The sequence below is a fragment of the Passer domesticus genome, chromosome 17 (genome assembly GCF_036417665.1).
Source record: "Passer domesticus isolate bPasDom1 chromosome 17, bPasDom1.hap1, whole genome shotgun sequence".
Taxonomy (NCBI): domain Eukaryota; kingdom Metazoa; phylum Chordata; class Aves; order Passeriformes; family Passeridae; genus Passer; species Passer domesticus.
In genome coordinates this window covers 11,289,151-11,302,138 of record NC_087490.1, presented here as the reverse complement: position 1 = coordinate 11,302,138, position 12,988 = coordinate 11,289,151, and the positions used below count along the sequence as shown (strand labels likewise).

At 41.5% G+C, this 12,988-nt stretch overlaps 1 long non-coding RNA gene across 2 annotated transcripts in view; it reads left to right on the top strand.

The window, feature by feature from the left end:
* LOC135282926 (uncharacterized) overlaps positions 1–12,988 on the top strand; it is a 36,377-nt gene that overhangs the window by 17,119 nt on the left and 6,270 nt on the right. For both annotated transcript variants that reach the window (XR_010348896.1, XR_010348895.1), the window contains 3 exons: positions 2,958–3,088; positions 10,063–10,188; positions 11,629–11,828. This is a non-coding gene — a long non-coding RNA (uncharacterized LOC135282926). The remainder of the gene's footprint in view (positions 1–2,957; positions 3,089–10,062; positions 10,189–11,628; positions 11,829–12,988) is intronic.

Sequence of the window (12,988 nt, the reverse complement as noted above, 5' to 3'; positions counted from 1 at the left end):
TGGGCTGCAGGGAGCTGCTGGGCCTCAGACAGAAATGGGCCCATGTATGGTTACAGTGAGAACGTGTCGCTGAGAGGCAGCGAGGAGGGCGAGTGGGCTTTGGAGAGCTGGCTGAGCTCTGTGCTCTAGCAGAGGAATCAAAATATGGACTGTGCCCTAGTTTAGGCTGATTCTGACTCCCCAAAGCTGTGTGTCACTTCATGCAGTTTGGGCTGCAGCCTGGGCTCTGCTTCGGGGGTGTTGTGTGTATGGTTTTTACTGTATATTTTTAAAAGAGCACCCAGTTCTGAGGAATCTATTCCCAGCTAGAGCACACAAGCACAAGAAAGGTCAGAGAGAGGCATCTCTAGCTTTGGTAAATAAACAAATCTCTTCTCTGTGGCTGGGATGTTGTATTAATAGCAGTAGATTTGGTTTCGCATTGTGGAGCTCCTCCTGTTTCATTGCTATTGAAGATAAGAGAACACAAAATGTTCTGTCACCCTCCCTGGGAGAAAACAAGCCAACAGGCAGAGACTATTATATTTAAAGATATTACTGAGGCAAAGACTCAGAGCACACAAACACCCAGGTTTATATTCAGTAACTACTGGATACCATCACTGGCACACCAGTAACTCAGCCTTAGTTAATGCCTCGCATGGAAGAGTTTGCAAGACAAAGTCACTGCATGAGAAACAAACTAAAAATAAGGCTTGAGCCTTAAGCAGATGGAAAGGCTGAGCCTTAATTTTTTCCCTTTTTCACTTTTCTTAGTGATTCAGTTGCAGCAAAAAAATTTAACAGGTCTTTTCTGCTTCTTAACCTGTGCACCCACCAGGCTGCTGCAGTCAGGTTCACTTCAGCTGGTAACCTGGAGTGTTCCTTTGTCACAGGACACCAGGACTGAACAAGTTTTTCTAAGCAGTTCCTCAAAGGAAGACTTCTTGTGAAATTGTAAAACCCCCTAACTTGGCAGCAGGCATGTGTAAAATAAATTAACAGAGCTGTACCCTAGAGCTTCCCTACACGAGTTCTTTGGGAATAATTAATTCTAAAATTTTACATGTAGAATATTTTACTTGGTAATATCCACCTCCAGGGTGGAAGGCAGACTTAGCCTAGTGGGGAAGAAGTGTGATGGGAAGAAATGAAGAGTTTATCCTCAGCTAGTTGACATACATGACACAAGCCATTGCTTCTCTAACACTGGCCACTGGCACATGAGTTAATCCCTGCTCAGGGTGTACTTCTTGTCCTCAGTGGCACCACTGCTCCACTTGGGCATCAGTCCAAGAAGGAGACAGTTTTCTCCTCTGCAAATAAGCATCTTCTGTTGGAGAGCAGATTGCTGGAGATAAGTAAAAATAAACATGAAGCAAATCAGATAATTCTCCTCTCAACAGTAATTTTCCTTGTCCTTGAAATGTCCTCAGCTACAGGTTTATTTGTTTCCCTGATGCTCAGGTAGAGTCTGTTCAGAGGGGAGTTGTTCTGCATGCAGGAGGCGTTTTGGAAAACTGCACCTCTACATAGGATTCATAAACAAACCAAATGACTCAACAGAAAGAAGTTACATGCAGTGAGATTCTTTCCTCTAGGCGTATTTTTAGAGAAAGAAAATAAAAATATTGGCAGAAGATAGACACTGAAATCACCAAAATTGTTTTCTCCCCAGACTGACCAGTCTGGAATTTAATTTATGTGTTTGTTGTGGCCCCCTGGTAGCAGTCCACCTTTCTGTGTTGTGGCAAAAACAATCTCAGCTGAGGTTAAGATGCTGCTTACATGTGTTTGTAAGTGAAAATCACTTCCCATCTGCTGCACTCATTGCATTTTACATAAAAAAGGGATTAATTATTTCTTCTAGATCAGCACATATGCAAATTCCTCTAAAAAATTCAAAAGAAATTCTGGGCAGAGACAATGGACTTCTTTGACAGCTACTGATGAGTCTTTAAGATGATTATAAATGTTCAGAGAAAGTAACAATTTCTGTAGTTAGGAATAAAAAAAAGGTAATTGTTCCATATTGTAGAACAACGCCAAATTTAATTCTGCCATCACAGGAATTTCTGGCTGCAGTACATGTGAGAAAAGATTTCCATTTTGAGCATGAAATTTCTTTTAACTGTGATTTCTGATACAACATATGCCATAGAAATGAGGAAAAAGTCCCTGCAGTTTGTGTGAGGGCCTTCTGATCCTTTGGAAGGATTCTGTGTGCCTCGGTGAGTTAGTGCTTGAAAGGATTTAATCCAGATGGCTTTGAAAAGGAATGAGTTTTATTTGTACCTGATACCAATGAGATTTCTTTTTCAAACAGATTTAAGTGTCATAAGGGCTGTGATGTGAATAAGGGATTCTATATAAAATTAAAATCTTTGCATGCAACATTTTTCAATTAATTACATCATAAGCTGCTAAAATGGAAATATTTATTCTTGTTTTAAGTGATATCATTGTGGAATTTCAAAGCCACATGTAACCACTACATTTATGTAATGACCACTGAAAAAATAGTGCTAGAAACAGAGAGTATCAATTTGAATTATCCCAAGAATATCATGTTCTTGAAAGGTAAGAGATATTAAACACCCAATATATGAGAATAATAGAGAAATAAATTATTTTATAACTTCAGTATTGATCCAGTTTTTTGGCTTTCCAAAAATGAATTTGTGTACAGGGTGTGTGCAGCTGAACTTTTGGGTAATGATTTTGGCAGATTGAACATGATATGAAGACCTTAAATCTGTTTGAACAGCATCTGAATTTCCCTTCAAGGTGCATTAAAAGGCATCAAGCAGCCCCCAGTTGCATAAGCAACATCAAAATTGCTGTTCTGCTTGGCAAGGTCATCACCTGGTTCTTGATTAGATGTTAATGGCAACAAATTAAGATACTCCAAGACAACGAATGTCCAACAACATTATTTTAGTATTCCACGTGCCTGAAAAATGTATCTTTTCTTTCAGGAATGAATCCTGTTCCCTGAAATGCAGCTGGAGGACGAGGGCAGCTCAGGCCACCCCAGGCCTCAGGAGATTGATAGTGCTGGCAGCTGAGGATCTAATTATGGATTATTTGGGTCGGACTCTTATCCCAGGTAGGTGTGACTTGATTGACTCAAAAGAGGTTAGTCCATCCAGTGCACAGGGTTATACTGAGAGCAGGAGTGAATTATTCCCCTAGAAATTGTCATCCTGGTCATCTTAAGGAGAGTCTGACAATTCCTGTAAGCAGACATCTTGATTTTATAGGACATTTTTATGCATATCTTAATGATATTGCATGAACTGCTGGCAATGAGGTATGTTATTATTACATTTGCATTGGTTATGTGTGTTTTTAATAAAGCTCAGGATGAAGCTGAAAAATACTGTTAGGAATGTTTCCTTTACAGCTTCTCTCTCAGTTTGGCAAAGGCAAAGCCCAAACCAGACTGGCACAGTCTGCAATCCTTAAACTGACCATAAACAAGACACATGGCAATGTAGGGTTTATTGCATATTTTAAATTTTCATTGCTTAAGAGATTGAAAAATATTGTCTACTTGAATTACATAATTACCCACAACTGGATTGCAATATTTTGATGTTTTCCACAGTTTCTTGCATAAGCATTTTTAAAATCATCCCAGTCTTGTTTGTTACCTCATATTACCTATCAATACCCAGACCATGTTCAGCGTGTCTGGGAGTTATTGTGGCACTAAATAAATTCATGAAGTCAGTGTAAATGACGGGGTGCACTAATTAGGGCAGTCTGATTTCCCTTTGTTTGTTCCAAATTCCTGTGGAGGAGCTCAGGAGGGATCTGTCCAAGACATTACATCAGGAGAGAGGCTCAGTCTGATTTATCCATCGTGTAGGCGACACATTTCCAGAACTATATGTTCCACTTTAACAGATGCATACATTCTCAGAGGGGAGGACAATGAGTTGATGCAGGAAAAAGCATTCCCTGGAAAATCAAAAACCCAGGTGATCATTCTGTATCTTGGTATTTCATTTTCTGAGACTCACACGGAGGAGAGGAGCACGACCCTGCTGCCAGAGTAACCAGAAGTTATGAGTATTAATTTCCTGCCTTCCCAGCCCTGATTGCCTGGTAGGCATTTCTTAAGTGATAAAATTCTGTCTTGTTTTCTGCTGTTTAACTTTGTGATCACTCAACATCCATTAGGGGAGCAGGTTTTGATGAAGGGAAGATTTCACCTTGACTTGGGAGCTTTTTAATAAAACAGTTATTATTTTTCTAATTTGTCTTCATACTGTCCCTGAAGCACATTGAGGACAACAGGGACTGCAGCCAGAGGTGCAGCTCTGCAGAAGTTGGGGTTTTTTTGAGGGAGAAGGTAGTTTAGGAAGCTCCAGCCCTTGTTCTTCATGTCCCTTGCTCCCAGCTCCTCACCTGCAGCTCTCCACCCCTCCAGTTCTGCTCTCAGTTGTTTTGTGGCCATAAACTGAACAACTGAGTTAATAATCATCTTTCACCAAGAGATTGTGATAAGCCTGACCATGCAGTCCCACAGAGTTGTGCCAGCACCACTGAAAAAAACCAATGTCACCATAATCCCAGGCTGGTTTAGAGTGAGGTGCCACAGAGCAGGGCAGTCCCACCTCTTCTCCTGGCTTTTCCTGACTGTTCCATGGACTGTGTTGGTTGTGCCAAGGAACAACTTCAGCTGAAAGCAGAGCTCTCACCACCATTTTTCTGGAGGGATTCTTGTTTTGAGGAGGCTTTGGCTGAAGTTCCACACAGTCTATGCAGCACCCTGCAACTTAAGAAGCTCCATCCAATTTTTATTTTGGCTTCCTTTTAGATTCCAGGTGTGAATTACTGCTGGGGTTAATCTGGAAACCCACATCCTCCTTGCACTCAGGGAGCAACCACAGTGTGTGCAGTGAGAGGGCAGGCCTAACCCATGCTCACTTAATGTGTTCTTTTCCTCCAGCCAATAATCACCCCCAACTTAATTAGCTAATGTTGTGTTTGGGGATTCAATATTTATGCACCAGGGAAGCCACAACATTGCAAACCTCTCTGTTGAATGCCCTTTTATAAAAACTGGATGTACCCATATGGATTGTTTCAAATAAAGATAAATTGCATTAGCACTGTGTGTTTGCAGGTGAAATTGGCTCTGATGCAGCTGCTGTATCAAAGAAATTTCCTTTATTATGAAACTCCAGTATTCATGTCTCTCCTTGTGGGACATAATACAGGAAACATTGCTGAGCCTGTGATGAGTTCATCTGATTCCAAATGAGCTACTGAGTAGTAATAGACTCAGTAACATGGTATAAGGAGAACATCTACATCAAAGCATTTTGAATTTGTTTTAATTTTTTGATTGACTGAAGAATCTGGGTTTGGTATTTTTTCCCCCAAAAAAGTCTAAATTTTCTCATGAAATTTTGACCATGTATTTTAAAGTTGTGGTGGTTTTTTAAACGTGACCTTTTTTCATGAAATGATATGAATATTTAATTATCTTTCTTTCTCTCAACACTGAATTTCTCATGGGGGAAAATGTTTTTTATTCCCCTGTTGTATATGCTTGTATCAACGAAAGTTTTTGTTTAAGGCCAAATTTATCACACTAAATAGGAGCTTTCACCATTGACTGGGTTATTCATTAACTGAGGTTACCCTGCAGTTGTTCTCATATGTAAAAGCAAGATTTAGTGCTTAGTGAGAAATCTGCTGCTCTTCTGTTTGAGGGCAATCCAGCCAGTTCCAGCACACTGAGGAGGAGACAGACAAGCAGAAGCAGCAGCTTTTCCAGAGCTGCCTGGGGCAATAAACCAGAAACCCAAACTCTCCCATCCCTTACCATGCCAGTTTTTCTCTGGCAGCTCTTTCACATTCTTGCATCTTTACAATTTTTCAAGACCACATTGAACAATACTCCAATAATATAATACTATATTAAAAATAGCTTCATTTCCTCTAAGAAAAAATAGAATTCCCAGTTATTTCAGTGTCAGGTTATATAATTAATATTTCAGCTACAGGACAAAGTAGACACTTGTTAAAAACTGAAATGTGCAAAGAACAAGCCCACAAATTCCAGGTTGTATTCTGGTTTCTAAGTGAGACCCAACCTTGTGTGCACACATGCACACAGGGCTTCTCCTGATCTTATCTTCTCTGGCAATACTAAAAAATCTCAGGGTAGGAGAAAAATCTCACATTTCATTTTGTTGACTCCATTAGCTCCATGAAGCAGTTGTGATGATTTTTATGTTTGAAGTTTCTCGTTGCAATATAATTAAAAGCTCCTTCAGGAGCTGCCTTTATCTCTGTCTGTATCATATTTGTTTGTTTTTTATCTGTTCTGACCTTTCCATTACACTTTTCAATGAATTCTCACATCTCAAATGTCCAGAGATTTCACTCCTGAATTGCTTTTCAGGCAGTGGCAGGGTCAGCTGAGGATACTCCGAGTGAGGACACTGACTCGTGCGCTGGGAAATTCGGTGACGTTGGAGATGTCATTCCTTTGTGTTCCAGCAATCCATCCCTGGGCTGGATGGGGGCTTGGGGGCCTCAACAACAATATTCAGGATCAGCCTCAGGAGGTTTCACAGGGACATCAGGTTGGGAATCCTGGGCATGCCCTGAGACAGGGACTGCATTCCTGCTTTGCTTCTGCTCAGTTCCACAGGGGGGTTTGTTCATCCAGAAAATAACATTAATGCAGCAACTTGTTGATCTGGCTACATGGCCAGCAGAATTTAATAGGAGTTGTTTGTCAATTAATTTGAGATTCTGTGATGGAGTTTCTGCACCAAATAGTTCATTTTAACCTGATTTGTGGATGTGCCAATGTAGTCACAGGGATTCACAGGATCAGAGTCGCTTCTCTTAATCTATCCACAAATACTTGACATGACAATGCCATAAAATCAGGGAACTGGATATTCTGGAGTTAGAACTTGAGCCATCAGTCAGAGTCAGAGTGTAACAGAGCTATAAAAGTGTGCATTGACACGGAGTGTGATCAAATTAATATAAACAATATACTCCCAAGCATATGCCACTTATCCCAGATAAATCCCACTGGCACGTCTAGATTTAGTTTCCATGTTATTCCTTGGATATGATCATTAGGTAACACTGGACAACATTAATGTTGAAGGGAGCAAATCTTGTACAGGATAAATGACAAGAACATTTACTCTCTCAGTTCTCCTTTTGTTTCCAGCAGGGAAACTGCATTATCATTGCCACAAACTAATCCCATTTTGTCCCTGAGTGCAGGAGGTCTGTAGCAGAGCAATACAAATGAATTAAAATATATTGATTGTATAGAAAATTAAGTGCAAACTATTTAACACATCCTAAGTGATTAGATGCAATAAAACCTTGCAGAGACAATTGCACAGCTGGCAAACCCAAGTCAGGAGAGAACAATTCAGGGAGAGAGGACCTGGCTCCAGACCTTGGCTTTTCCACTGGGAGCCTGACAAACACCCTTTGTGCTGGAGGGGACAGGTGTCAGCTCCATCCCAGCCCCTTCCACTCCCCATTTAGATTTTACATCAAGTCTCTGTGAGCTCTGCCTTGAAATCCCATTTTTCTAAGCAAAGACAAAGGCAAACACCTTTTATTGGCACTGGTTCTAGAGGAGCAAAGGTGTTACATAAAGGGCTGCTGAGATTTTGGATTACACAATGTTTTTAAGGGGCATGTGATACATCAGAAACTATTTATATGTACATTTGAAAGTAGCTGTTGATTACCCAAACTAATTCTTATCCTAAACAGATCAACACCACCAAGAAGGTAGAGAAAAACAATTCTGCAGTAGCATAAAGTTAAACTGTCTTGTTTGTGGGTACACGAAAGGATTAAAGAGTATAATTTTACTCTCTTAGACCAAATGAATTCCTAAATTGGAAAAGCAGCTCTGTCCAAGGTCGCCTCTGTTGTTTCCAAAAATATCTCGAAACAAACGCAAGAGGGGCACTTTGTTGGGTGTTATCTAGACATATATAGTTTCAATCAAATTCTTCAACAAGTGTCAGAATAAAAGTCAAACATTTGTCTGACACTGCCAAGTCACTGGCAAGTGAATCCCCTCAAAGGCTGAAAATAAATTTGATAACAGAATTAAGAATTAGGGGATGTTTTCTTTAGAGAAAAAGCCACATTAATTTGGGATTGAATTGTAAACACCTTTTAGATATTTCATGAAAGGGTTGTCTAATTCTTTCCACAACACTGGGTGAAGTGATACAAGGTTGTGTCCATGACCCCAGGAAAATATTTATAGTGCTTTTTCCAGTATATGAGTTCCCTCTTTCCCTCTCTTTGTGTTTTATGATCTCTCTTCAATTAAACCAAGGAGCAGAAAAGAACCTTCACGGTATGAGAGTTTAAAGTGGTGCATTTCCCATAGAAATACTGAAGTGCAGCATAGTAAATAAAAACCACAAAAGGAGCAAGAGCCCACTGTGAGTGAGGCACGCTGCACCTCGCTGCTGGAGCCTGCTGGGAGATGTTTTCTGGAGGATTTAATGTCAGGGTGATGCTGGCACTGCCCAGCTCCTGGCACTGCCCAATTTCCCTCGCTGCCCCAGGAACATGAACTGCCTCCCTCGCTGCTCCCTGAGCCCACGGGAAGGGAAAACCAAGGAGAGAAAGCCTTTGGGCCAGAAGATGCAACACCAGTGTAAAATGTTTGTGGAGCAGGTTGTCTGTGGGTGACTTTCAGATAGTTCTGTTTGCTTTTTAACGCGCTATAAAAACACGGCAGGCTCCAAGCACACAACGAGGAGATGGGGACAGTGTTTTATAAATTCTTTATAAAACCTCCAAGGGTTTAATGCTGCAGTCCACAGAAAGCTGCTTTAGGGCACTGCATCACTGAAATAGCAGTTGATTTTAAAAAATGTACGATTTTAATGTGATTTTCATTTTAAATGTTTCTATTTTTAGAATTCCAAAGTAATTAATCAGCCCTTTTTGCTCTTGGTAATTCTTCACTAATGGCTCTAAAACTTGTATAATAACTGCAAAGAAATGCCTAAACCCTGGTTTACTCACCAGAAAATGCTGTGGTAGTGTAAACCAAGTAAACTGCTGAATTATTAATTCTTTATAACCTTAGAGTTTCAACTGCTGTTTAAAAAAGAATAATCCAGTTTCAAAAACCCAAACATTAACACCCCACCAAATTTTAATTGTAGAGAATCTTAATGGGTTTTAGGGTTTTTCAGTATGAACCAGTTGCAAAATGTATAAAGAAATTGGGAGATTGGTTCCTTCATTATTTCCCTTACTTGGTCATTATTTGTATGTGATGTAATTCTTTATGGTTTTGTTGTTGTTGCTCCCAAAGAGCAAAGCACATTTTCTATTCCATTCCAGGAAAAATAAGTAGGGAGAGAGAAAGGAATTTCTCTTTGATAGCTGGTAAGATCCCATTTCCTATATTCCTGTCAACTGCATTTTTCCTGCTGTTAGCAAAAAGTGCAGGTTTGGGCTTTATCCTATTTCAAAAGGAGACTTAATTAAGTGCTTATTGTATAAATGAGTGGGTTTAGAACTTGAGCAGTTGCAATAAAATTTAGAAGCTTTAAAATGACATCTTATTGTGTATTAAGAGACTGAACTGAAGCAGGAAAATAGACATTGGCTCAAGTAGATCCATTTGCAGGAAAAAAACTCCAGCTCCTGGCTTTCAACAAATGCTGGATGTGTGTATCCTAATTAGCAAAAACGGAGTTTTTTCATTCCTATGCAGAATGGAATGGCAAAAAAAGGGCAAAAATACACTTTTTAATAATAAATATAAGGAATGCCTTTAAATACAAAGTAAAAAATACAGTTTTAATCAAATGATAAACACTCAATATTTCAGCACTGGATTTGTGCAACAGCCTCTCATAAATGTCTACAAAAAATCAAACCACTTTGCTCAAGACTTGTTATTTCAATTGTTTGTGCTGAGAAAATCTTCCACAAACATTTAATTTTTGTTATAAATTAGAACATGTCCAATGGAACATTGATTTGTGTTGGCTGAAAGGCGTTATTTTAGATAATTACTGTTATTTTTACTTTCAGTGTGCTATAAATCTGATGATGGGCCCTTTAATTCCTGCTTGTTCTGTCAGGATGAAGAACAGAGCTAAATCCAGCAGACCTTGTTTTGGCAAAACTCCCACTGAAGTCAGGGCTTGTGAAAGTCAGGTTTGTCTCCCAGTTCCTGCTGATTATTTGGGACATGTTTGCTCCCTCTCCAAGTCCCCAGAGCAGCTCACCCAGGGTGACACCACCACGGGAATCAGGGAAATCAGTGTGAAAAATGCCCTTTTCACCCACTGCCCTTGGAATAACACAGCTTGCCTCGGGAGCTTGGAGAGCCCACTTTAAATTCAGAGAGAATTTAAAGAACTCTTTAAACAAGCTGGAAATAGGTCAGATTCTGATTGTTAGAAAACAACTCCCCACGTGGGTGTTGCCAGACAGGTGGGACCTTGTGATAAAGTTGTTGATTCGTGGAACACTTCCTTGCTGGAAGGCTGGCACGGCCGTGGGATGTCAGTCCCATACAGTGCACTGCAGCGAGGCAGCTGAAGGGTTAACCTGGGCAGGAACCTCCTGCCGGGAGTGATAACACCGGGCTCTGAGCAAACAGGGCCAGAGAGAAGCCAGAGCTGCCCCTGTCCCAGCCAGGGTGATGGAGGAGTGTCCCACGCCCCGCTGTGTCACAGCCTCACCCCAAGGGGACACTGCAGGTGACAGAGCTCCAGTCCCCTCCTTCAGCCAGTCCTGGGGGAGCTGCTCCAGGCTGGCCAAGCACTGTGAGAGGGGATCCATGGCTCTGCATCCATGGCTCTCTGGGGACAGTCACCAGGGAGTGAGCACCTGGGCCTGACACCGGGCACTGATCCAAGGTGCAGCTCTGAGCTCCTGAACAAGATCCCATATTGATTCCATGGGTACTACAGGATCCAGGCACTGATCCAAGGTGCAGCTCTGAGCTGTGCCTCAGGCTCCTGAACAAGATCCCATATTGATTCCATGGGTACTTCAGGATCCATGGCCATCTCCAGGCACTGATCCAAGCTCTGAGCTGCAGCTCCAGCTCCTGAACAAGATCCCATATTGATTCCATGGGTACTACAGGACCCATGGCCAACTCCAGGCACTGATCCAAGGTGCAGCTCTGAGCTGTGCCTCCAGCTCCTGAGGAAGATCCCATATTGATTCCATGGGTACTTCAGGATCCATGGCCATCTCCAGGCACTGCTGACACCTCTGCTGCAGCCTGTTCTGTAACTGACAGCAGCATCACACTGCAGGGAAGTCTTGTGAAGAAAGCTCTGGAAACTGAAATATTTAAACACAATAACCCTCATGGTTGTGGGCACCTATATGCATTTGATATCCTCAGTAGTAATCTCCATCAGAGTAAAGAGATGAAAATAAGCAGTCCTAGATTTGGGTAGCAAAGGAAGTTTTATAGCATCCATTTTTGTTATTATAGTTCACATGGAAGTAAGATGGTACCTCTAACATAAACCAAATTATCTGATACCCAGATGGTAAATGGCTGCTCCCACAAAACAGTGGATGTGCTGCTGTCTCATGCCTGTTTCTGATGTCTGGAACTATTTCATCTCTCAGGTCCATGTGATCTTCCTTGTAACTCCAAGGACAGCTGAAATCAACACCACTAAATCCCCCAAAGCTGCAGAATATTACAGCAGTTTTATAGCTGGGATGCCTCCTCATCCACTTCTGGAAAGGGATAAGGAGAAGCCTTTGGAAAGTGAGCTGCTGCTCATGTGACTGCTCAGATTGGTGTTCCAGCTGGGACAAATTTGGTAAGCGCTGCTGCCCCAAATTTATCTAAATTTTTTATTTATTTGGAGCTTCCCAATAGAAATGCAAGTATTTTGCCATTTAGAATGTTTAATCTTATTAACCAGCCAGGCTATTAATAATAACAAAGTAAAAAACTGAGAAGTTAGCTTTTTGTTGCAAGATAGGAAGATAAAACTGTGAAATTCCAAGATTTTTGAATGCTTCCATCAAATCCTGAACTAGATGAAAAAGCCAGTGAACAGAATCCATTAAAGCTGCATTTATTGAATGTCCACTTGTATAAAAAGCTAAAAATAGTGTTTGACTTTTTCCAATTTTCCTTTGATAACAGTTATTATGATTTTTTGCTTCATCTCAGAAAGTCATTTTGCTGCTGCTGCTGCTGTGTATAATGTGTGCCCTTTCTTGGTGCAGCACAAATGACAGAGCACTAATCAGATCAGAACAACAATCACGTCATCTTTGAGTAACTAGCAATAAACTGTTTTTATAAGGAAGAAAGATGAACTATTTTTAGGGTAACTGAACAGAAAACCAGAAAATGATTGTACTCAGTCTTACTCCACATCACTGCTGTGAATTTCCAAGGCACTGCTTTTTCCTGAGCAGCAGGCTAATCCCTCTCATACATCTTTGTGGAAATGGCCCAGTCAAACAGGATTTCTAAGGTCTGGTTCAAAGTTTTGACTTCCACTCTATGAAATCCCCCTTCTCTCTGCCCTGTCTGGTGACTCTGAACCAGAGGCTGGTTCCTAAGTAACCTAAATGTCCATTTTTGGTGATTATCCCACGTTTCCAGCATGTCTCACATCTCCTTGTCTGTGTTATTTTACTATTGCTGTCAAGCCTTCAGCGCACGCCTCCGCTGGAAGTGCAGGAATGGCTCTGCCATGGCTTCTGCAGCTCTGCTCCCTGTGCAGGTGCTGTGTGGGATGATGGCACAGGGCACCCAGGTGTCTCTGGAGATGGCTGTGCCCACCCCTCACAGCCTGGCCTTTCCTGAGCTTCCCCCTGCCAGAGATTCCTTCCCTGCCTCACGGAGTCCTGCAGCACTCAGCTCCTGGAGGCAGGGGGTGGTGGCACAGCTCCACCTGTGCCTTCCTGGCACCCTGTGCCAGGGGCACCCTGCTCTTCTCCCTGGCCTGGGAGAGTGGGGTCA